The 24,125-nt window shown below is 32.9% G+C and overlaps 1 protein-coding gene across 1 annotated transcript in view; it reads right to left on the bottom strand.

The window, feature by feature from the left end:
* LOC127729292 (diacylglycerol kinase beta-like) overlaps nucleotides 1-16,333 on the bottom strand; it is a 138,928-nt gene extending 122,595 nt beyond the window's left edge. The window contains exon 1 of the mRNA XM_052237031.1: nucleotides 16,192-16,333. The gene's annotated coding sequence lies outside the window, so the exon portion shown is untranslated. The remainder of the gene's footprint in view (nucleotides 1-16,191) is intronic.
* Nucleotides 16,334-24,125: the final 7,792 nt, after the last annotated feature.

Raw genomic sequence — 24,125 nt, 5'->3', positions numbered from 1 at the left:
CCAAATGACGTAGATTTAACAATTTTTTATTCCTTTTTAAAATTTTTCAACTGCCCACCTGTGAAATTTTAAACATGTTTAAAATTTGATATTCAGTTTTACGAAAACAGGGTATTTGACCTGATACGTTTAAAATGATCAAAATTGCATAGTTGTTATAATGTTATAAATATAAATATGACTCCTCTAAAGCTAACATTATCTCTACATTTTTACATATTTTTAGTAAAACACCCCAAAGGTAGTTTTGTCAGTGACAGATGTCAATTGTAGAATTAATCAATACTGTTACCATGGAAACCAATATATCTGGAAATAATGGATGTATTTTTCTTATTTTTAGTAGTTAATTATCAAATTTGGATAATGAAATTCATTGGATTAGTTATATTTAGTTGAGACAAGATGTCAATATGGAAAATAATTTTTCTGATGTTACTCTGACAAGCTGAGAATTGTGACGCCACTGACACAAGCTTACATTGTATCAGATAAGGCCATATTATAAAATAATCAACCTAAATATAGCAAATCAAATACTATTTGTGTGTAATGTAGCTAGCTTGGGAAGATGACCTGGCTACAAATTCTACTACATGTATATCAATAAATCTCAATACCATTAAAACCTTTTGTCATTTTCCTCAACAAAACATTTCATTTGTTATTTAAGACAATTTAAATTGTTTAATTCCCTGGACATGTTTCTGATTTTTTCATTGTTCCTTTCAAATCATTTTGCCTGCTTTAATTTGTGTCTGTATTAAATTTCATTGTTACATTCTTATTCAATGAGGTGTCGTTGTCATATTTCAAGTGGGTGAGGAGGAATTTTCTTTTCAAGTTTTTTTTTTGTAACCTAACCAAAGAGCAGAAAACAGTCCAAGGCTACCAATGGGTCTTCAATACAGCAAGAAAATCCTGCACCAGGAGACAGACTTCAGCTCATACAAAACATACATGACATAACACACAAAACCTGTATCCAAATAACGGTACAAAAAGTCCAAAAGAAACTATTAACAAAAGTCAATGCATGTACTTGTTATAATGTTTCACAATTTTGTGTGAATTTCAGTCTAGAAGCCATCTAATTATCCATTAAGTTGACCTCTGAAAACAGCTGATGGTTATATAACCTAAACATAAATATGTATACAAATAGACAGCCAAGCATGTGAAATGGTACAATGACGATTTTTCTAGGTCTATTTAATTTTATGTTATAGATTTAAAATAGTCGTCAAACTGATATGTACTGATAGTAATGCAATTTATAGGAAAAAATCATTGATCTATTATCACATGTAGTTCAAGTTTTACATCAAAAACATTTGTTCAAATATAATATCTTAAATAAAACACTGTGACACAACTTGATATGTTGAAGAATCATAAATTTCAACTGAATTTTTCATTCTCATATATATATACACCTGGAAAAAAGTATTGCAACACCAAATATAATATGAAATAAAAAACTGAAATTTCAATTTTTTTATTTTCATTTTTATTTATCTGATAGAGTACACCTTTCCTACTTATTGACCTTAAATTAATTGTTTTTCGCCCATGCATTTCCCCATGAGCTGTCCGTGCGTGGCCGTCACTTAAAACTTTCGAAAGTCAAGTTTAAGGTACGGGTCAAAATGTATGCTGTATGTTAGCTTGTTTGTAAAAAACTTATCAACAATTGATGAAATGGGTCCTCCTCAACTTTCTACTGGCAAATTATTGGCATGCGAGAAGCTGGAATGTCGTTAAGGCAGATTGCCCGACGCGTGGGCCACCACCATTCAACCATCAGCAGAATTGTAAGTAAACATCAAAATACCAATTCTGTGAAGGACCTTCCCAGATCTGGAAGACCTTCAGTAACTTCCGATCGTGAAAACAGAGCTCTTAGCCGAGTTATTCGAAGAAACCCCTTCATTAACAGTACAGTATTGAAGAGACAGTGGTTTCCACATCGTGCACTCTCCTCAAGAACTTTGAGAAATCGACTCAAAAGGGCAGGATACCGTTCCCAAAGGCCCGTGAAAAGGCCATTGTTAACGCCTAGACACAAAGCTGAATGATTACGGTGGTGTCGAGCTCGTCGTCGCTGGAATTTGGTATCTTGGAGAAGGGTGCATTGGTCCGACGAAAGCAGATTTTTGTTGCATGTCACGGATGGCCGAGTTCGTGTTTGGCGGCAGCCAAATACCGCATATGCAGAAAGGAACATTGTTGAGACAGTCGCTTTCGGTGGTGGCTCCGTTATGGTGTGGGGATGCGTGTCTTATGACTGCAAGTTGGACCTGAAAACTGTTCGTGGTAACCTTAATGGGCAAAGATATCAGCAGGAAATCCTTGAGGCAAGTGTAGTGCCGCATTTTGACAATCACCCGTTGAGGACAAGGCCCATTTTCATGGACGATAATGCACGACCGCATCGATCGCGGGCTGTAACAGCGTATCTTCACGACGAGTCAGTGGAGACATTGCCCTGGCCAGCATGTAGCCCCGATTTAAACCCGATAGAGCACATTTGGGACATCATCGGTCTAAAAGTGCGAAAAATGACACCTCCTGTGCAAAATCTTGCAGAATTGGACAATGCACTGCACCATGAATGGCAACAGTTAACACAACAACAAATACGACAGTTATGTGGTGGTATGAGAAGGCGGCTGGAAGCAGTGATCCGTGTGAACGGAAGTTATACAAAATATTGAAATTTCCGGTTTAAATTGACAAAATGGACCAAAATGGGTGTGTTTGACATTAACTCGAAGTTGTCCGATGGAATTGGAATCGCGTAGACCAATAGTTGTAAACAGTGCATTTGTGCTCAAAAATGATGTCTTTTTTAAAATAAAATTTTGTATAATTAAATTTGAATTTTTCAGTGTTTAACATGTCTATCAGCTTTAAAAAGACCCAATTCACCCCAAAACTATGAACATTTAACCATATTTTAGAAAAAAATGGTACACGTAAGATTTGAAATTTGTCTAATGGAAAAAATCAGGTGTTGCAATACTTTTTTTCAGGTGTATATATATATATATGACTCTAGCTTAGGCTTGTAAAAAAAAAACCAAGGTTTTTCTCTGACAGAAATTTGATTCTGTATATATATATACCATTATACATATCCAAAATATAATGGGCAATATCACATGTTACGGGATGTTGTTTCAAATTCCCTGTATTCATTTATATTTTTATTTAAAAGCCATCTAAGAAAAAATTTTGAAACTGATCTTCAATAAAATATTATGAGCTACAAAAAACTGTCTTATGTTTGAACTTTTGTTTATAAATAAACTGTAGAAATCCAAGTCCTGCACTGTTCAGGAGATAGTTATGTGTTATATCTTCAATAGATTGATTAATTGATGACTGCTTAACATCCAGCGGGAAATATTACATGCATAATCAGAACTAACATATTAATGTGATATGGACATGAAATTTGCTTTGTTCTTGACCAATATACCAAGACCAAATGTTGACCTTTAGATGACATTGAGCAGTTGTTGATTGCTTACTTACTCTACATGACAGACTGTTTACATGACACAGGCTCTCTACATGACACAGATTGTCTACATGACACAGACTGTCTACATGACACAGACTGTCTATATGACACAGATTGTCTATATAACAGATTGTCTACATGACACAGACTGTCTACATGACACAGATTGTCTACATGACACAGAATGTCTATATAACAGATTGTCTACATGACACAGACTGTCTGCATGACACAGATTGTCTATATAACAGATTGTCTATATAACAGATTGTCTACATGACACAGACTGTCTACATGACACAGATTGTCTATATAACAGATTGTCTACATGACACAGACTGTCTACATGACACAGATTATCTATATAACAGATTGTCTACATGACACAGATTGTCTATATAACAAATTGACTACATGACACAGACTGTCTACATGACACAGACTGTAAATACAACTCAGATTGTCAACATGACAGACTGTCTACATGACACAGACTGTCTACATGACAGACTGTCAACATGACTCAGATTGTCAACTTCTGCTGTTGTCTGTTCTATGGTCGGGTTGTTGTCTCTTTGACACATTCCCCATTTCCATTCTCAATTTTATGACAGATTATCTACATGACAGATTGTCTACATGACACAAACTGTATACATAACACAGCCTCCTACATGACACAGACTGGCAGTGAAGGACATGTAGTAATTCTTATGCTACATGACACAAACTGTCAGTGAATCTGCCCCCTTAAAAGAATAGAGGATATAAGAGATACAGTTAAGTCTGCCTCATATCTTGACTTACATCTAGGAATTGACAATGAGAATCGATTGAAAACAAAACTTTTTAACAAAAGAGATGATTTCAGCTTCCCAATTGTGAACTTTCCATTTCTATGTAGCAACATTCCAGCAGCACCTGCATGCGGAGTATATATCTCCCAGTTGATACGATATTCCTGGGCTTGTATTTCCTATCATGATTTCCTTGATAGAAGGTTACTACTCACAAGGAAGCTATTAAAGCAAGAGTTCCAAGCGGTGAAGTTGAAATCATTTTTCATAAATGTTTTGGACACCATCAGGAGTTGGTTGACTGTTATGGAATATCTGTTTCACAGATGAAATGGGATATGTTCCAATTGTCGTAACCACAATCACATTCCCTTTTCCCCGATTGTGACCCCCGAATTAGACTTATCACTGGGTTTGTACTTACACGAGCAACAAGACCGGTGCCACATGTGGAGCAGGATCTGCTTACCCTTCCAGAGCACCTTAGATCACCCCCAGTTTTTGGTGGAGTTTGTGTTGCTCAGTCTTAAGTTTTCTTTGTTGTGTTTTATCTGTAATGTTGACTTGTTTGTTGGTCTTGTTCTTTTTTAGCCATGGCATTGTCAGTATAGACTTATGAGGATGATTGTCCCTTTGGTATCTTTTGCCTCTCTTTTAAAATTGACACTTGCTTTATGTTGTTTTTTTTTTTCTTTTTTTAATTAATATTTACAAGGTTTTATAGTTTTTTAAACAAATAATAACTGTTAGATTACTAACAACGCTCAGGAACAGGTCTGGAATGTTTCGTCACATCTATAGTCCAGTAAGTTCTGAGAAGACTGTTTATTCGTGACAACTCTGACAATAGAATGTAGGTAATGACAGAATACACACCAAGGTTAAGGAAAAACTGAGGAGGGAATGAAAGGAGACATTAAATTATCTGGATCCTATAATTACAAAATAAGTAAAAAAATTAAACCTTTAAATATTATGTAAATTTTATATATTATTGGTTATGAATAAGATGAAATAGGTTAGTCACTTCAGTTTTTGTGATGTCAATCTGACACCTACACTCTACTTGATTTTGAAAGGCAATAGTACACATAAAATTTGTAAAAAACATCTTAAAGCAAAATATTGTTTCTCAAAGCTAAAAATAAATGAAAAGATGTCAAAAGAGGGCTATTTGACAGTTTTTAAAGTTTTCCATCCATGCAAGAAGATAGAGGGACAAAAGCAAATGCTGTAAAGTATTGTTTTATTCTTGCAGAGATTGAATTTAGGTATTTCTAGGAAATTTATTTAAGCATTTTACAAATCTCAGATTTTAATCTGAATTTCTTTACTGGTCATGTTTTATGATAAGGAATATTTTGGTGATTTGATCTCATTAACCAGGAAATTAGTGAGAATCAACACCTCATGAAACATTTCCCGCTATACAGTATGTAAGAATTATTCTCATATCTGACAGACAAATGTTTTGTGCACATCTGAATGATATTTGCCTCAGCATACATTCACCTTCTTCATTGTTTTTTGTCAAATGAAATCAAACTTTGATCAAGTTTATTACGTCTGTCCATTTGAAAAAGAGAAATCCCAATAGACCATGTGCAAAAACTTCATACAGAATTATATTCTTTAAAACAAAAAAACAACTTTCCTAGTTATCAATTGAAAACTTAAAAAAAAAACATCCCCATTTCAATTTTAAAATTTGTCTTTTTCACACAACTTACCTGCATGTCAAGTTGATGTGTTACAAATTGTCAATACCCTTCACTTATATGTTTATATGTACGTACATCTGAACGTGTTTAAACATTGGCCATGAGTCCATCCAATAGCCTATGGCTAACACAGTTAAATTGTAAAATTATGAGAGTTAATAAAATGTTACATAAGATATAGAGATATTCAGTATTTAATTTTAGATAACCTGATCAGGTATCAAACTAAATCTTTTTCTGTTATTTTATCTAAAACAGGTTTTATTCAGTACAATGGCTACTGGACCTGTCAATCAAGGGAAGTTACATTTTTTTTTTTAACATTGCTGTATTTACTTTATCGTAATCAACAGTAAAACAAAGTAAAACAAAGTTGCAAAAATATTTGCAAAGATAACCTGTCACATTTGTTCTGAATTGTGAAATATAAAAAAAATGGAGATGTGGTATGATTGCCAATGAATGACAATAAAAGCTGTGTAGAAATGTGTTAATGTTTAAAACTTCATGATAAAATAAAAAGTAAAAAAGTAAACTATGTTTCAGTAATCAGCATTTTTCAAGTTGTGTACATTTTTATCAAAAGAAATGGTAATACTTTTGCTTTCAAAGGTAAATCAGTACTGTTTTGGAAAAATGCTCATTAGCATATCCTAAAGGGCATACAATCATAAAACTTTGGAGTATGATTATAATGCTGGATTTGATGTTTTGAGCACAAATTTTGTACTCAGAGTACTGTCAGAGTAAAGTCTTATTGCTGAAATTTGATTTTGATTTATAGAGGTCTGTATGATTCATGGGTTGTTTCCCTTTAATATTTTTTTAACAAGTCACTACAAGATAATAGACAAAACTAGCATTTTAGGCCCTATGTTCTATTTTAAGCCTTGGTAGCCATGTTGGTTGGCAGGAGAAATCATCGGGCACAACTTTTAAACTAAATACCCCAAGGATGTTTGTGATCAAGATTGGTTCCATTTGGCCTAGTAGTATCAGAGAAGATTTTGGTAAATGTTAAAGGATGGGCTATGACAAACAATGACACACGTCAAGTAATGGCAAAAGCTCACACTGCAACTTTGGGCCATCTTACATAGCCTAGGGTAATGATCCGGTCCTTTCCTCTTCACCCTTGGCAGATTAAGACAGAATTTGTGTATACAGTGTTGTGCCATCTAATGACAGACAGAAGTCACTCCAAACCCAACTACATCATTCTTGACCAAAAGACAACACTTGAACTATCTTTAGTTCTGAGGTGTAAAAATGTCTGTGTCAAGCTTAAGTGTTCCCAAATTTCATGAAGCAAAAATAGCATATATATGTTGACATTCTATAGCCTGAGAAACATACCCAAGAACTTAAACTAGTAAGTTGATTCAGAACTTTAAAAGTGTCACTGAATATTGTCCTCTATTTTGGGAATAAAGACTTTTAGTATACTTCACGCTAAAATGCAAGATTTTGATTGGCTAATACGACGGAGATAATTTACTCTATCCCATGGCACAGCTGGAGACAATTTTTTTAATATCACCCTCTCAGACCAATCAAAAATCGATAATTTAAAGGACAATGAATTGAATTTACATTGATAAATATAAAGACAATGCTCAAGTTCTAAGTTTTGACTTTATAGACTGTCACAAAAAACCAAACATTTTGCTTCACTTCTGTTGTTTTTTTAATAACTGTAACTTGTTATGAATGTGACGTCATAGTTAAGTACTTTCAATTTAAAATTTAACAGTAAAAGGCAAAAATGAAAGAACATTCAGTATAATAAATTGAATAACATATAGAGAGGGTGATAGAGCAGATTGGTACCCCTCGAAAGAACATTGTCAACCTTGGCTTCGCCTAAGTTGACAATGTTTTCTCAGGGTAACAATCTGCTCTATCACCCTCTCATTTCTGTGTTATTAATATAGCAGCACAGCCTGCATGTGACAATTGTTTATTTACACTTTCTACATTTGAATGTGATCATCTCAGTGGTGCTTTTTGATTGGATGCAGCCAGTTACAACTGTGACCAATGGAAATCATTTCATTAACAACATCTTGGTGTAAATTATTAAAAACTTGAAATTATCTGTACCACTATGAAAATATCAGAGATCAATTACCTAATATGAAAAACAAATCGATATTTAAACAAATGTAGTATGATGTAACTTTTATTAAACACTTTATGATTTTAAGTATTTTTACTGTTTTAAAACTTGAACTGAAGAAGTCTTAACTCTGGATTTTATATGTTAACCACAATAGATATAGGAAGATGTGGTATGAGTGCCAATGAGACAACTCTCCATCCAAGTTACAATTTATAAAAGTAAACCATTATAGGTCAAGGTACGGCCTTCAACACGGAGCATTGGCTCACACCGAACAGCATTGGCTATAAAGGGCCCCAAAAAATTACTAGTGTAAAACCATTCAAATCAACACTTTATAATAAGCACCCTATATCAAGTTTTACATAAAACGTCAGCCCCATTTTAAAAGATCTCCAAACAAGGAACTATTTGAATCTGAAATACTTTTGAATTCTTGAAAATTGATAAGAAATGTATGATGAAAACTTAACCAATTAAGGAGGGTTAGCCATGCATGTATGGCTAAGGAGGGGTTATTTAGTTCATAATGAAATATCAGTTTAAGTAATGTGAACCTCAGCCATGCTTACATGCATGACTAACCCACTTAAATTTGGTTAGTTTTCATCAAACATTTCTTATCAATTTTCCAGAATTCAAAATTATTCCAGATTCAAATAATTCCTTGTTTCCAGAGAAATCAGACTCCCCGTCGTACTGCATTATACAAGCACCTTATGCATTTGAATATCTGGAAATAGAACCATACATAACTCTAAACTGCAGAAATTTTTATAAAGATAATACATCTATAACAGAATCACAGTGAATCAACAAACTTTATACAGACCCAACAAAACACCACTAAATAGATATTTTCATCATTAACTGAATATAATTAGAATAGACTGCTTTTTAATAGCTATCGGTATGGGTTTTGCTCATTTTTGAAGGCCGTACAGTGACCTATAGTTGTTAATTTCTGTGTCATTTTGGTCTCTTGTGGAGAGTAATCTCATTGGCAATTATACCACATCTTCTTATTTTCATATGAATATATATTATCTGTAAATACAAGATTTTTCTTAATATCTTTACTATTAAACGAGAAGACCTCATTTTGTGTGACGCTTCTCTTCCTTCCACAATAAATTAATCATCATGCCTCTGTGTCCTATAGGTACCATGCATAGTCGCATTTGTCATCCTCGCTTATGATTATTCAGTTTGAGTTATTTTGGGAGGAAAACGAAAATAAAGGCGTCCGGATATTGTTTCCGTCATCGGACGGACTTTTAAGTCATAGAAAAGACTTCCGTTTAGGACTGTTTTAAAATTACACATAATTTTCATAAGTTCTTGGGGACAGGACAATTATTTTCGCGTTTTTCTGTATACTATGATCATACATATAATATAAATAAAGTGTATTTGCTATTTACTATCAATTCCAAGTTTACTATCCACGGCGGTCACTGATATATTATATAGAGAGTCTCTATATAATATATCAGTGACCCCCGTGGATAGTCTCTTTAAGTCTATATAATATATCAGTGATGCCGTGGATAGTAAATTTGGAATTGATAGTAAATAGCAAATACACTTTATCTAAAGTATATGTAAAATATGTTCATAGTATACAGAAAAACAGAAAACAAAAAATAACGAACTTTGGAAAAAAGGGGGAGGGCTAAAATAAATTGTCCTGTCCCCAAGAATCAATGACTTTTGATACCTAATTCTCCAGTCATAAATCTTTTACAAAAATTCATCCTACAACAGTTTACATACTTTCAATTACGCTCTAATGCCCGCGATTTCGCGGGTGTGTTCTAGTATACAAATAAAATTTATCCGCCTCATCTTACATTCTTGGTTGGCATCTCGACATGAGAGTGTCAACCTATATTTGTTGTGCCTAACAAAAGTTCCCTTTTGTTAACTTTGTTATAAACAATGACATAACTTATCTTTTCCTGTTGGAAAAAATATTCTAAACCCTTTATAATAATATTACAGAATATTTCTTACATAGGAACTTATATTACCGGTATTAACGTAACTTATATTTCATGACAAGGGTAGGTGAGAACTTTAACTTATCATGCTTATGACAAAAGAGATGATTTAAATTTTCCCATTGTGAATGTTCCATTTTATTGTAAAATTGAGAATGGAAATGGGGAATGTGTCAAAGAGACAACAACCCGACCATAGAACAGACAACAGCAGAAGGTCACCAACAGGTCTTCAATGCAGCGAGAAATTCCCGCACCCGGAGGCGTCCTTCAGCTGGCCCCTAAACAAATATATATACTAGTTCAGTGATAATGAACGCCATACTAAACTCCAAATTGTACACAAGAAACTAAAATTAAAAATAATACAAGACTGACAAAGGCTAGAGGCTCCTGACTTGGGACAGGCGCAAAAATGCGGCGGGGTTAAACATGTTTATGAGATCTATTCCAGCAGCACCTGCATATAGATCTCTCTGTTGATACCATATTCCAGGGCTTGTGTTTCCTCTCATGTTTTGCTTTAAGATAGAGAGTTGCTGCTTATGGAAAGCAAGTGATTTAAATGGTAAAGCTAAGTCATCCTTTAGAAAGTTTTTAGGATGTCACATGATCTGGTTGACCGTTATGGAGTATCTGTGTCACAAATGACCACAGATATAATTCAGGTAAATAGAAATTTTGTAAATAATGATCATTTTTTCTGATCAATAAGAAAAAAAATGGTCACAAAGACTGAATTTGAGTCAACTGTTGACTATGGTCATGTTATCTCATTTGTAATATTTTGCACTGTTTACATTTTCTCTATGATATAAAATGCCAAAATGTAAAATAAATTTTCATTGCACTATCTACTTTAGGACTTCTTGAAGCCTGAATCTGATTTTTAACACATCATTTGAATACAAGATGTTTTACTTGTTTGGAAGTACTAAAATGTATACTGTTGTAAATACTGATTTGCAGCAGTGCAAAGTAACAGTTAGAGTAAATGGAAAACTAATTCAAGGGAGCCAATTTACAATTCCAAATAAATAAACACATTAGTAGTAGAATGGTTGTAGATACCAAAGGGATAGTCAAACTCATTAATTTGTCAAGGCCAATCTGACAATGCCATGGCAAAAAACTAAAAAACAACCAAAACACATACAACTGTCTACATGGTCAACAAAACACAACATAGAAAACTAAAAGACTGAGCAACATGCATATGAACCTCACCAAAAACCAGGGGTATAGTAGATAATGGAATCTTTAGAGGTGACAGTTTTAACTCTCTTATAATTTTTGAGATATAAACCAAAAATCTTTGTTAACCATCGGTTCTATTTTTAGCAACAGCAGCCATGTTTGATGATGGAAAAAATTTAAAAACTAAATGCCTAAAGGAACAGACAAGTACAGTTAGGTACAGTTCCACCCAGTAGTTTCATAAAAGACGATTTTTTTAAAAAGATGATAACTACCCCGAGAACTATGATAACATTTTTAAAGCTGAGCGGAACAAGAACAGAGGATAGATGTGCAAAGTGATGGCAAAAGCTCCAATGGACCTGTTGGTCAAGGTGAATTAAAAATAACTATGTCAAAGTTTGCTGGCTAAAATTACAGCAATTTCGAGAGTCGCCCCTAACTTTAGATTTCAATTATTAAACAAATACATGATTTATGATCTAAATTTACTTAAAGTCAATGATTTCCATTGCAATTGGTTTTTTTTTTAAATGAAAAGATACTACTGGTCCATTTAGACACAAAACCTGCTGTTTTAATTTTTTATGAGCTTTTATGAGCTTTAAAATAGAAAAACAAAGGATACGGGTTATCTATCTGTGACACAAAATCAGTACATGCACAGCAAAAAAACACACAAAAAGCAAAGGAACAATGCTTTTACTTCTGTTCTTCATCTCAAAGTCAATCATGACATTGAGGCCTTCAACACGAAGCAACAGAAAAACTCTCAACTCACTGCAAGTTTAAGACGGCCCCTTGCACCCAGTTATGTTCATTAAGAATTTTAAAAAAACTTACACATGTTAGAGAAAATAGAAAGATTTAAATAGCTTTTAATTCATGCAAGTCTTAGTCAGAAAACTTAATTCACTGAATTTATATCAAAAATGTACACAACCATTTATTCAATGTACATTGTATCTTATTACATGTAGATATATATTTGTATGATTGTACACATTAAAAAAACATCAGAAGTAAATGTAAATTTTGACAAGTAAAAGGTAAATAGTTTTGAATCACCTAAAGGTCTTTTTTCTTCAGGCCAATGCACAAATACAAAAGTTCTGAAAAATTGAGGATTCAGTTCTTCCCTCAAGTGACCGTGTTAATAAACTGTTGACATACATGTAGAGATACACGCATGTCTCGCCTGTATGTAATTTTGATAGTGTAATGCAAAATTTGAAATTAAAACGGTCATACATACATTGTAAACTACATGTATACAAAACATTCAAAGTCAAAGAACCATGACTGATGGGTGAAACCAAAATATCCTAGTGGAAATGAGAAATGCCAATGCTAATACAACTGCATACCAAAAACCTAAGCACAAACTTAAACATGCAAACTATGCAAAAGTTTCTAAGTTGATGAAATATGACTGAGGGTGCCAATATATAGAGACCTACAAATACTAATACAACTGCATACACCAAATTTCATTGACTTACCATGGTTCTTATACTGACCTACATGTAATCACAGACTTAAACACCTGAACTTTGCTAAAGTTTCAAAGTCAATAGACCATGACTGAGAGGGCGGAGTTAAATAATAACAAAATGAGGTGTGTTAATGCTAATACAACTACATACCAAATATCAGTGACCTTAGTACCACTAGTGGTTCCATTGACCTTATGATATACTTATAAATTGTTTACATTTATGCTGGTAACAACACACCTCAGTCCCGCTTTCTACCACTTTGTTAAAGGGGCATTAGCTACGAGATATAGAAAAATTAAAATATAATTTCTTTTTTGGTCAATCATTAATTAAAGTAAAATAGTGAAATAATAATTCACACTTAGCAGCCAATTTGGTTAAATTTTGTCAAAATAAGCTAAGAAACATTGCTGATGAATTATTCACTTGCAAGTGAATAATTCGACCTCATTGAATCTGTATTCATGTGACCTTCAATTTAACCCCTTAGCTGGAGATGGGTTACGCAAGTATTCAGCTATTAAAAAGAAATAATGTCAACATTGAAAGTGAAACAAGGATGAACCATTTGGTTGACTGATTCGATCCACAAAATATCATTCTTGTAAAGGAAAAAACTATGATAAACATATTTTTTAGCCTACAATATGAAATCAAATAGATCTAGAAAAGTCCAATTGTACCTGGTTTCTATCTACTTATATTTATATTTATGTAATATATGGATATATGACAGTCAGCAGTTTTCGGAGGTCATCTCGATGGTTAATTAGATGACGTCTCGACAAAAACATACACGAAATGTTGATACATATTATAGAGTCCATGCATTGTTTGTTTTAGACTTTTTGTTATTTGAATATACTTATACGTTTTAGTATGTTTTAAATCAAATATGAGAGTTTGAGTCAAATTGGCAAAAATGAATTTGACAGCTAATGCCCCTTTAAGGTGAGGTAATCAAAGTACTGAAGTTCTGAACATCGGATGACCGTAAGTTCTTGCACTTGTCTCAGAAAAAAATTCACATCTCTATACCTGAAAGTGAGGTTAATGTACAGAGATATATTTTTTTCTGAGACAAGTTCGTGCCTGGATGATGAATAAATGACAGGGAATTCAACCTCACCCTAATAATTATTATATTATAGTGATTCAAATCAGTATACTCTGCATGGTTTGCTGTTATATATTATATTAATATTTGTATATAACAGTTATATGTATATATAATTTTTATCCATTTGTATATCATTCTATTCTACTATTCTAATAATAGTGCAGTGCAAGTGCATGGTGGACACTGTTCTGTAATAATTTGATTTTTCTAATAGATTGGATTTGAGAAGGCATTCATATTTTCCCGCAAAACGTTCTTCAATTATTCTTCCGCATGCGTTCACATAATTTTTCTGTACATGTGCATAGATATTAATGATTTTTTTACTTATATATATATTTCTAACGACAAAACATATTCATATTATTTATTTATGTTCTAAAAAAAATATTTTTATGATAAAATTGAAAATGGAAATGGGAGTATTCATTGAAGAAATGTATTTATAACAAGCGAGAAGGAATATTATTTAGCACTCGATAATGTCCGCATATTTATAGATTGGTTACTAGTCAAAAATGAAAGTTACGCAAGTAGAATCTCTGCGGTAACAATACTAGGAAAGGCCCTCACGGTCATCGTGATGTAAAAATCTAAGTAGAATATGTTGGGTGTAAAATTGTGATTTATTTCACTTGACTTGTATTGAGACTTGGAGCCTTGATCACAACAATAGTAACTGTACAAACTTTGTAAAGATTAAATTTACTATCTTGTTTTCTTCTTTTTTTCAATTTCTTATATTAAATACAAAATGTATAAGATATTGATTGCCTAAATGGTGACATACATTTTATGAGAACCATTAAATATGATTAATTTATCTAATTACAGTGTAATTTTGGAAAATTATTAATCAATCTATAATCCAAAAGCCAGGCTGCCTTCTTATATAATCCAAACAAGAAAGGGCTGATAAAGAAGCTTTAAATATATTAAAAAATAAACCCAATTAACATTGTTGACAAACACATGAAGTATCATGAAGATAACTACATTGTATGTAGAGACTGAAAATCAAAATCTCCCGGTATCTAGAATCAGAACTAAACTATATAGAAATAAAATATGTTTTTATCTTTGCAATAATCTTAAATATCAAAATTTCAATAAAAATAAAATATAACTCTCTTTCAAAATTACACTGATTCAGTTTTTCGAAAATATATTATCTCAGAATTCAGGTTTTGCTTTAATTCCAAGCTAGGGTGGAGGAGTACCAATCTGAAATAGCCTTTAGTGATTCCTGCTAAAGTCAATTCAAGAAATTCAAATGAGGAGAAAATAAAGTGGAATATACATTGACTTCCTTACATACATGCTCTTCAAGTATACAGCATTATATGTGAGTTAAGCTAATCATCAGGTTTGAAAAAAATTATATAGATCAGTTTTGGTGTATGATTTTATTACCAGATTTATTCAAATAAAATCTATTATGACTTTATTCATATAAAGATTATGACCATCCTGTTTAATTTAAGTAATTATACATGTACACACATATATACACATGTACAAGGATGCAAGTAAGTATTCAACAAGTCCAATCTATTCTGAGTTCTACTATATACAAACCATGTTCTAAAGAAAAAACATGGATTTTCAGTGTGCTATGTCATAATAAATGAGAATATTACTTAAAAAAAGATTTGTTTGTAATCAGAATGTCATTCCCTTGACCTACATGTAGGACCTTAGAAAAGTGTACCATTATGTCCCAGCTAGGACTAAAATAAATAAACAAATTTATTATAACTACACAATGTATATTTACTGCACACCAAAAAAACAAATATATATTTGTATAAGCTTGAAGCAATTTTTGTTAAGATTTTGTTAGTCAGTTTAATATTCGCCAGATGTTTCTTATTTATCCCTCAACTACACCCCCGCAATACTGCAAGCAACCAGTTATCTCACTCTAATTTATATTGTTGTACTAATTAACGTTTTGCAATCAAATAATGATAATTCTACTATCAACATTTTTATCACCTTGTAATGTACGTTTTTTGGATAAACTTACGGACATTTATTTCGCTGGAGATGATTTATAATCGTCATGGTACGTGGCTTCATATGTAAACAATCTTTGTTTAACAAGGTCACTCAGCCATAAAGTATTACACAAAACCACGATGCAATACACAAAATCAGTCTGTCTTCTTGAGGAATTCACAGCTAAATTTCAATCACTTACCTTAATCATATAAATTAACACCTCATCATGAAATATTAAAGTTTGTATTGTATAAATTCCATTTTGTTGACACTGAACTTGTTGCATTCTATCACCCGGTACTTTTCGCATGAAGATGTTACGCGCGCGCATCTAGTCAACCTCCCACGCACTTGTTGTGTGAATGAGAATTGATTACTTGAGGCTCATAACGAGTGATCATATAGCACTTACCTGTAATGACATACCGCAGTTATGTCAGGAGATTATTGGGATAATATCATACATGAATATTTTAAGACTACTTAATCATCTTTTCCTTCCGGCAAATTTATTCGTCTTAAAACAGGGATTAAACATTTTTCAGTTGAAAAAAAAACAAGTGTGGACGCAGAGTAATGTTTCGGCGGAGTAAATAAATAAACATATTTAATGCAAAAAAGGAATATTATCAAAACGCTATATCTAGTTCCAAAAATAGTAAAGAACTTTGGGATCACATTAAAGAGTTAAATCCAAAAATGGATGAACACCTTCACACCTCCAAAAGGAATGACGAATGTCTGACAGTTGGATGAACACCTTCACACCTCCAAAAGGAATGACGAATGTCTCAGTGACTGTTTGATGAACACCTTCATACCTCCAAAAGGAATGCCGAATGTCTGGCTGTTAGATGGACATCCTTACTTCCAAATAGTATATATTTTTTATATAATCATATTTGTTTTCTCTAAGTATGATCACAAGCCCTTCTTAAACACAATATTCGTATTAATGTTGGCCATTCTTTTTCATGATATAAATAGATATAAGAAGATGTGGTATGAGTACCAATGAGACAACTCTACATCCAAGTCAAAATTTATAAAAGTAAACCATTATAGGTCAAAGTACGGTCTTCAACACGGAGCCTTGGCTCACACCGAACAACAAGCTATAAAGGGCTCCAAAAATTACTAGTGTAAAACCATTCAAACGGGAAAACCAACGGTCTAATCTATATAAAAAACGGGAAACGAGAAACACTTATGAACCACATCAACAAACGGCAACTACTGAACAACAGATTGGATAGTTATTTCAATCTGTCTATGGATTTAGATTCACAGAAGCGTTCTTGTGTAAAAGGCGGAGAAGTAAATGCTCTTTAGAAATTCAATAATTAAAAAATATCGACGGACTTCTTTTAGAATCCAAATAGGGTTCACTGCCCTGTTTATGGAAACTTTGGAGCCCGTTTAGGTTGTTAAAAAAAATCCAGAAGTTAGTTATTTTGATCGATTGAATGATTGGTTTTTAGTGTTCAATGTCACTTTCAGAACGATTGGATATATCGCGAAGGCCACTTTTTATAGTTGCAGAAAGCCACTGTGCCCGGTAAGAACAACCGACATTCGGAAGGAAAACTGGCAACCCTAATCAATTAAGAGTGGAGTCGAACACACCTGCCACGTGCGGGGATCGAACTTGCAACAGGCTGTGCTACTGTAGATGAACTAATTAGACCACTTGGCTACCGAAGTCCATAGTAATCTGGAAAGGGGTGTAGTGGAGCATCAGATAGATCCAACAATATTATGTTTTTTTAAATAAGGGTACTGACATTATTTTGATTTTCCACTCTTTTCTATTTAGTTATAAAGTTCCAAAGGAACGCAAAGCAGACAAACAATTATCATGTATAATATGGACTGTCAAAACAAAGATTGTAAAGTGACTTGTAGTTGGGGCTTCTTACTACTCCTGACCATCTAAATTCTTCCCAGCCGTAACAGGGGATTCTTTTCAGTAAACTTTAAGTTTGCTGTGCATAACTTTGTGTGTGTTTTGTTGTTTTAATATATTGGACCAATCTTTCCGTACATCTTCGACTTATTATGATTTTTTGGATGCCACCTTGGTATCTTCTTTTGTTTTCGCCCTTATCTACTCAAGAATCTTTTGGGGTTTAATGTCTATGGAAGGCTTATCAGCAGGTTGTAGGTATTCCTATGGAAACCAAATGTGCTACTTTAATAGCAGACTTGTTCCTCTACTGTTATGGAGCACAGTTTATAGCCAAACTCATTAAAGACCCGACTAGATTATATTCAATTAATAAATTCAACGCTAACCGTTACCTTTATGATATTTTTTCGTTTATTAATTAAGAATTATTTACTATATTGATGAACTTTACCAGAAGGGACTATAAACAGCAACAAGAAACGAGAAACTTTACACAAAAAATTACGACGAAAGAAACGGTTGTTTGTCGAGCCTGCGACTTTTGTCGATCCTACATTCCGTCGTCGTCGGCGGCGTCCACAAATATTCACTCTGTGGCTAAAGTTTTTAAAATTTTAAGAACTTTCTTAAACTATCCTGGATTTCTACCAAACTTGGACAGAAGCTTGTTTATAATCATAAGATAGTATCCAGAAGTAGATTTTGTAAAAAAAAAAATCCTGTTTATCTGTATTTTACTCATAAATGGACTTAGTTTTTCTGCCAGTTAACATGACATTCACTCTGTGGTTAAAGTTTTTAAAATTTTAATAACTTTCTTAAACTATCCTGGATTTGTACCATACTTGGACAAAAGCTTGTTTATGATCATAAGATAGTATTCAAAAGTAAATTTTGTTAAAAAGAAAATCCTGTTTATCCGTATTTTACTTAAAAATGGACTTAGTTTTTCTTCCGGTTCACATTACATACAGTCTGCAGTTAAAGTTTTTAAAACATTTATTAGATTTATAAACCATCCTGGATTCTTACCAAACTTGAACAGAAGTTTCTTACAATCAAAAGATAGTATCTAGAGGAAAACTTTTAACAATGTTTTCTCTGTTCAAAGCATTTTTAATGTCCTTCCAATATAAAGACAAAATCACATTAATAACATTTACTTTTAAACTTCTATTATGCTTTGCATACTATACTGGGGATGCTTCAATCAAACATATATCTAGGTATAGTTGAACGAAAAAAAAAGCTAACATGGCGATTGAAGGAACGCATAACTCTAATAGATTCAGCTACTTATAAATTAAAAACATCTGAAGATTTGTTAAATTGAATATGTAAGATGCTTTGGGGTCCAAATATAAAAATACCATGATATCTGGGGTTTTCATAATGATAACAATGAGAAAAATGGCAATGGAAATAACTGTCAAAATCAAAAATTAAAGAAAACAAAAATTATCATTGCGAAATTCTATTTTTTTTCTTTTGCATTTTATTCCAATATTCGTTTGGAAATGTCATTTTGACCTTTTTACAGTGTTTTAAAGTCCGTTTGCAAAAGGGCCAGTTAGACCTTGCGCTTCAAGCTTTTTTCAAATTTAATAGGAATATGAATATGGTGAAACGGGAGGTACATACCAATGAGACAGCAAGCCAACAACACAAAGACAATACTCATCTTTTAACTAGTACATTACAATTAACGAAAAAGGACAAAGACATCAACATTACCTAGTAAATACTGCTAAGTTGATGGTAACAACGTGTAATGCATTTGTAGGCCACAACTATTATACTCATTTGAAATATTGTAAAAGAAATCTGTTGGAAATTTATAAGAAGCAAATGAAATGTTTTATGAATAAATACATTACAAAAAATCTTGACGTCGGCCATTTAATTCCATAAATGTCAAAGTACAAAATGACCCGTAAGTCCTTGATTCTATCAAATCTGTCAAAATAACTTGACAGGATGTTTTATTTCAGTTTGTAGTTGGTAAATATGCAATAACCCCATGTCAACCTAGGTACCTCCATAAGCCTGGAAATATTGTGGCCAGCCATATTTTATTATCATATCCCAACTGGTTCGCTATGACCGTGTCTGTAGCGATGTTTAGGATTTCAATGAACGTAAGCTATGTATTACTGGTAAATTATTAAGTCAAGGATTTCGTTTCCACAAATTACTTAAAACCTTTACTAAATTCTTTTATAGATACAAAGATTTGGTTTGGAAGTTTGGCAAAACCTATAGAAAACTTGTTGCAAACGGGATTTTTAAGGCGATGTTGTTTATAATGCCGGTAAATTTAGATACGACTCGTCAAAACTTATCGATCCTTTAAACAGACTTTTTCTAAAAGGTTATCAATTAAACACTGTAATAAGATCTCTAAATATCGTTTTTAAAGGTACAAACATTGATTTAGTTATCAATTAATTAAAACATAACTAGATATTATAGCTATGAACAGTTACAATTTTACATTCTGTCGATACCTATATTTTGGCATTGCACAAGATCATGTTTTTCTCATGCTATTTATGACATCTTTACACTAGATCCATTGGATGAGCACTGATTGATATTTTAGTCTAAGATACATGATTTTTTTAAGTAGTTGTTATTTGCCTTAAACTAGCTTTCAGTAACCGCGGGTTCATCTGATAATTATAGTTTGTTCTTATTTTGTGCAGTTACACCACTGTCCCAGATCAATGGATTATTGGGCGACCGCAAACATGGTAAAGCCTCTGTATGTGCCTGTCCTAAGTCAGGGCCTGTAATACAGTTGTTGTCATTTGTTGCGGTATATCATATTTGTTTTTTGTTTATTGGTTTTTTTTTTTACATCAATCAGACCGTTATTTTTCTTGATTGAATTGATTTACATTTGTCATGTCGGGTCCTTTAATAGCTTGCTTTGCGGTTTTGGGTTTGCTCACATTGTTGATCTCAGGTGGAAAGTTGTCTCATTGGCATTCATACTACATCTCCTTATTTTTATATACACAAAAGAACGCAAATACCGTATGCTCGAAGTTCTGAAAGGTGGATACACTTACTCGTATCTGGTACCATAAAATCGTATATATTAGTACAAACAAATTCCTACAAGAACTGTAACTGTACAATAAAACTGAGAATGGAAATAGAGAATGTGCCAAAGAGACAACAACCCGACCAAAGTGCAGAAAACAGCACAAGGCCACCAATGGGTCTTCAACACAGCGAGAAAATCCCGCACCCGGAGGCGGGCTTCAGCTGGCCCCTTAAACAAAAATGTGTACTAGTTCAGTGAAAATGGACGTCACACTGAACTCCGAAACATATAAATGAACTAAAATTTAAAAAAACATACAAGACTAACAAAGGCCAGAGGCTCCTGACTTGGAACATGTATATTCCTAATCCAATGTTTGGTATAGGTTGATAGCTGGTTGCTGAACTCTTAATGCCAACTGTGTCATATATTTTTTCAAAATTGTGAATGTTAACAATATTTCAATTCAATATGATTAGACCACAGCTGGAAATCAAAGAATGGTACGCATGGTCATGGTCATGCAGGATTCTGTTTTCTTTCTATGTGTTAGTTATGTAAAAAAAAAACAATTTTGTCTCTGTCTTATGGTGCACATAATAAGGCTTTTTCAGAAACTAGCTGGTCGTAAGTACTAAAATATCACGCATTGAAATGCCCACATCTGCATGGTCATGGCGTCTATACAAGTTTCGTAGTGTAGATACTAATGTTTTTTGTTTCTTATACATTTGAACCTTTATTAAAAAAAATGTAAAACGTTTCTAAAAAAGATGTACAGAAATATATTTAGAAATAAAAAAAACAAGTTAAAACCTTCATAACGAGACCGTCTGCAATTATATGTAATATATCATTATTTACTTACCATTTTATTGTTCATTATTGCAATTATACATATGAACTTTAAAATGTAGTTATCTGTGGTACTGAACAAATAATTACCAATTACTTCTAATCAAACCTGGAGTGACAATCTCGAAACTTTATAAATAGATATATTCACATCCTCTTTATATACTTATCAAAATGAGAAGGTACCAATAGGGCGATGGTTTTTATGGTATTAATAGTACATTATTGATGCGCATGACAGGCTGATAAATTATATCAATTACCATATGGTAAAAACTAAATTTTTTAAATGCCCAAAAAGGCGCAAGCCAGGGCCGACCGTGCAAGGGCTGTATAGCCAGTCAAGGTCGTTAAAAACTTCCATATATATGAATGACAGGCAAAATATGACCAAAGAAAAAAAACGAAAATACGTTCAACATTCCACAAACTTTTATAGACGGAAAAACTAAAATTGACCATAGACGTCTGCTAGGCTATCCCGGTTTTGTTATCGATGACAAGATATGCTCATTGATAATTCGTCGAAAGGTCACAGGACAGAAATGTGACCAATGGGACAAATTTTTCGTCCATTCCATAACTCTCAACCTAGTCGTGATGTCGACCTAAAACGTCATCAAAGATACCAGGCATTAAACTACCTTTCAGTAACCGCGATTACTCCTATATCAGTGCTTTGTGTTTATTGTTTATATGTTAGTTGTTCTTGTGCTTCGTAATTTTTTAACGCCTTTTTTTTTTTTTTTTTTTTATGTCTGTTTTCGTATTAGACCTCTGTTGTCTGTTTTTTTTTATTGTACGTCTGATTTCGTTTTTGACCCCTGTATTTAATTTTTCAATGTCTGTTTTTAAATTTTATGTCTGTTACCGTTTTTGATGTCTGTTTTTAATTTTAACGTCTGTTTTTTTTAATATTATGTCTGTTTTTGTTTTGAATGTCTGCTTCTTTTTTTTTATTTTAACGTCTCGTCTCGTCTGTTTGTTTTTTTTTTTTAATTTTATGTCTGTTTTCGTTCTTGACGTCTGTTTTCATTTTTAACGTCTGTTTTTAATTTTTTACTGACATATGTTTGTACATTTTTCATGTCTGGTTTTTTTTTTTTTGAAGTCTGATTTTTTTAAATTTTGTTCAGTTTTGCGCGAAAGGCTGCCCATAACGTAAATCACCATTCGTGTCTTACATACAAAGGATTTTTGAAAACAATTTAACCAGATACTGCTCACTCATTTCAGTGAAAAACGTTTTTTGAATATTTCCAATCTTCTTGTTGTATATGACAGAAAGAGAAAATCAAAATGAGTATTTATCAAACTTGTCATTGTTTGTCATTGTGTACTTTTCTAATAGTCTGAATCGCGTTTGTGTTCGTAATTGTCTCTCTATATAAAACTAAGGAGTTGTGGTCTGGTGGCCAATGAGACAACTCTCCATCCGAGAGACCAAGTGACGTAGAAGATAGCAATTTTTTGTCATTGTCTTTGCGTACCATTTCAATGAAGTCAAAATCACGTGAGTGATTGTCATTGACCTTTCGTGCCATTTTCATAAAGTCAGAGTTTCGTCATTGTTAGTCGTCGTCTCTGTGTGACCGTTTTATTCAGTCAGAATAGCGATATAATGTTTGTCATTGTCTTTCCATGCCTTTTCAATTAAGTCCGAATCCTTTGAGTGTTTGACATTGTATCTCTATGTTCATTTCATTAAGTCAGCTCTGTGTCAGTTTTTCTCTTTGTCTGTCTGTCTGTCTTTCTTCTTTTTATTTATTCAGGATCATTTCAGTGTGTCAATGAACTCCATATCTTTTCAAATATTTCAGAATCATGTCAGTATAAAGATAAGGAGATGTGGTATGACTGCCAATTGAGAACTATCCACTAGAGACAAATTGACGTGGATATAAGCAATATTAGAGGTCACCGTATGGCCTTCAACAATTAGAAAAACTCGTATCGTATAGTCAGCCATATATGAAAGGCCCCAACATGAAAAATGTGAAACAATTCAAATTAGAAAACTAACGGCATTATATATAGCAACATAATTACGAAAAACAAATGTGACAGACATGAACCTGAAAATCATAAACGGCATTTTCTTGAATTAAAATATACAAATAGAGGTATTGATTTTATTAACTTATCTAGTATATTCAAGGACTCTACCATCCAAAGCCAAATACCTCCATATTTTGATAATATAGAACCACCTATTGTTTCGTATTCTTATAAAAAAAAAACCAGCAGAAGTTTGATTTTTAATTATACGTCAGTTACATCAGACGTCAATATAGAAAATAATGTTCCTTCCACTTGA

This window comes from Mytilus californianus, unplaced genomic scaffold (assembly GCF_021869535.1).
Source record: "Mytilus californianus isolate M0D057914Y unplaced genomic scaffold, xbMytCali1.0.p SCAF_2, whole genome shotgun sequence".
Lineage (NCBI taxonomy): Eukaryota > Metazoa > Mollusca > Bivalvia > Mytilida > Mytilidae > Mytilus > Mytilus californianus.
This window is presented reverse-complemented; position numbering and strand designations above follow the sequence as displayed.